This window comes from Dipodomys ordii, unplaced genomic scaffold (assembly GCF_000151885.1).
Source record: "Dipodomys ordii isolate 6190 unplaced genomic scaffold, Dord_2.0 Scaffold232, whole genome shotgun sequence".
NCBI classification, from domain to species: domain Eukaryota; kingdom Metazoa; phylum Chordata; class Mammalia; order Rodentia; family Heteromyidae; genus Dipodomys; species Dipodomys ordii.
In genome coordinates this window covers 215,066-218,701 of record NW_012267448.1, presented here as the reverse complement: position 1 = coordinate 218,701, position 3,636 = coordinate 215,066, and positions in this window count along the sequence as shown.

The window sequence follows — 3,636 nt, the reverse complement described above, 5'->3', positions numbered from 1 at the left end:
AAAAAAGAAAAATTCACATGAATTTAAGTGGAAGAGAATTTAAGTATAGTTGTTCTTTTCCAGTTTGCTCCGAAATACCAAATGTGTGCAGAAGATCAGGGAAATTTAGACCGAATATGTATTTCATAAGGTAACAAGTCAAAAATGCTTAAAATGAAACTATCTGAGATTTTTACAAATCACACAATTCCTGTATGTGACTACAATGAAAAGGGGTAGTGAAAAAGAAAATCTTTCAATAAAACAACATTATGTCCCACATTTACAAACACATTTTAATGATAAAGCTATACAGGCTTTCATGGTGCAAAAATACAAAGGAATGTATTTCTTTTTGCTTTGTGTACTAAACATTGTTTTCAGAATAACTAAATTACTTGTGACCTTGAATCAGTGAACACACATTTATTTCTGTGTTACACATGATTTATATGGAACAAAGAACTTTAACATACCAGACATTCTTTATTTAAGACTATATTTGTCTAACAGCTGCCATATCCAGTGGCTCTTTACAAAGGTACTATAAAGTTCTTATTTGTTTACTAGGCACATTGCTTCCCTTGATTTCTTTTCTAGGATAAGATAAATGTCTTGTTTTCATTTTTCAACACATTCCTTTACTGAAATGTCCTGCTTTAGTGAGTCTGCCTCATTTTTTTTTTGTCCGTTGTGGACCTTGAACTCTGGGCTTGGGTGCTGTCCCTGCGCTCTTCAGCTCAAGGCGAGCACTCTACTGCTTGAGTCACAGCGCGACTTCCAGTTTTCTACTGGTTTTATTGGAGATGAGTCTCACGGACTTTCCTGCCTGGCCTGGCTTTGAACCGAGATCCTCAGATCTCAGCTTCCTGAGTAGCTAGGATTACAGGTGTGAGCCACCAGCGCCTGGCATCTACCTCATTTTTGAGTAGTATTTCTCAACAGGTGTGATTACATTGCCAGGGGACTTTTTTGACAATGTCTGGAGACATTTTTTTATGGTCAACTGTAATGTTTGCCAAAAGGAAGCCAGCCACCACATGGTTCAGACAGAGTTTAATGGAAGTAAGGCAAACTGCCAGTCTACATGAGATGGAGACATGTGGAGAGAGAGGAGAAGGAAAAAGAGGAAAGGAAGAGGAGACTTGTGTTGAGCAGGATTAAATAGGGAAAGGCACAAGGACCACAGCAGATGTGAAAGTGATCTCAGAGCCTGGGGAACCTCTCACTGTCTGAGGAAGGTGTGACTAAGGACCCTTCTAGAGGAGATGGCTGGGAGGCAGAGGTGAAGATCGACAAAAGGAGTTTGCTTATAGAGAGAGAAGAAAAGGCAAAGAAAACCTGAACCTATGAAACTCTATTTAACATTGCCTTGGAAGAAATTGTCCAAAGATTGTGGGGTCAAAAGTGCTGTATTTAGGTCAATGATTGGAAGTATCCAATTGGTACTAAGGCCAAATTTCGAAGCAGTTAAGTTTTTTTTTTAATTTCATGATTGTCCATTTGATACTGAGGCCAAATTTCTAAGCAGATACTCTTCTTTTGATTTTAATCTGGTTTCAAGCCCAGAATGGCTGGTCTTTGAGAGGGAACATAGAGGGTAGAGGTCCAGAGGACACAGTCTGTGTTGCAATCTTGAGGGCACAAGCCAAAAGGTTGGACCATTGAGATAGATTTTCTAACCTATAAGGCATTTTGGCTTGAGTAGGAGAATATCTTAAGAGTGAAGGAGACATCCAAAGGGAGTGTCCTGGCTCAAGCATGACTAGTGGCACTCCATTGGAACCAAATTTCAGGCAGATAGTCTGGTTAGGACATGGAGGAAGGAGAATTCTGTGGAACATAATAGTACATGGTCTCTACATGGTCAGTAGGACAGAGGATTGTGGTTCCATTGGATGTAGTGGGGTGTGATCCTTTAGGATGTAGAAGGGGAGGAGTCTGATGAATGTTAAAAGGTTATAGATGGAAGACGCCCCTATCCACTCATAGTGCTTCTTTTAGAGTGAGGTTCAGATTCCCTGATTTAGGTGTCCCCAAAATGGGAAATGAATGGCCAATGAGGTGTAGGAATGCTCTGGCGTGGTACCATAGGAAGAGAGCAGAGGGCTAATAGAGTAGACACTCACCAGATGTAGAGAGGAGGGAAATTGTCCACCTGATGTAGAGAAGAGATGGTGTGGTGGTGGATGTGTAGCCAGCAATGGTAAAGGCAAGAAGTCTAAGATAAGAAGGTTCCTCTGGCTTCCAACAGTTTGGTCTGAGGAGGGGCGGTCAAGGTGGCAAATTGACACTCAGAGAGAGGAGGGGATCCAGGGACTCCTTACATGATCCCCTCCCAGTTCTTTGGCATTAGATGTCAGGTTTGATGAAAGGAAACCACCACATGGTTAAGGCAGAAAGAGCTTATTGGAGGGAGAACAAATTGCCAGTCTGCAGGAGATGGAGGCATGCAGATAGAGAGGAGAAGGACAAAGAAAAAGAGGAAGGACTTGTGTTGAGCCAGATTAAATAGATAAAGGCAGGAGGTAGGACCACAGCTGATGGGGGAAGTGATCTCAGAGACTGGGGAATCACTCATTCTCTGAGGGAGGCATGACTGAGGCGCTTCAGGAAATGACCTCAACAGATGAGGAAGTGACCGCAGAGTCTGAGGTCCTTTGCTGACTCAAAATCAGATGACTACTAGTTTCATGTAGGTGAAGAGGAAGTGGGGAGAGACTGTTCTCCCAGGCAGACCTAACAGTCACTGATTGAGGAGAGGATGCTAATATTTTGTGTGTGAAAACTAGGAGTCTGGTCAACATTCTACAATACAGGGGACAGACCACCCCCAACATATACACAATAAAGCATTATATAGTCCAATTTACAAAGAGAAAAGAGTGAGGCTTTGGTCTAAAGGCTTTTTATAAAGCTACAAGTTGCTGTCTTAGTAATACAAACAAGATGTTTCAAGTGCAGATAGCAGATCAAACATACAGGGTCTATCTTTTGCATAGAGATGACTGGCACACTTAGCTAGGCCACATGGGTAGCTCAGAGAAGGCTTCCATGAGTTATCCCATAGGTGTAAACCAGCTCAGCAGGGAAGTCATTCCTGAGAACAGAATCAATGAACACTGGTTTCTCTATGCAGCCCAACCATGCTAGAGGAAGGAACAAAGGGCAAAGAATATGCTACCAGGCAGGCATTAATTTCTTGAGTGTAACTTTTTAAACATTCCAGTAAAATTCATATAATATAATATTAAGCATCTTAACCACTTTAATATGCACAATTCATAGCCCTTAGTGTATCTACAAAGTTGTGCCTCTATTACTTCCAATTCCAGAGTCCTTTGAGAATTCTATGTTCAAGGATATATGGCATAAAAGAAACTATGTTAAGAGAGTTAATTGTTTATATGAATACTTTATTTGAATTTATAAAACTTCAATAGAGTATAGGAATGCATAAAGTAATGTGTTCTAAAGATCCACGTTCAGAATAATTCCCTTAATATTTCTTAGATGTTCTCTGTTCACATCTGTTGCACACATGTCTCTGATTTCCAGGCACTGTCATAAAAGAGTTAAATTTTTGTAAAATACCACTGTGATATTTTTATAAAATATCACAAACTATTTTTAACCAATATTACTACTTACTAATTA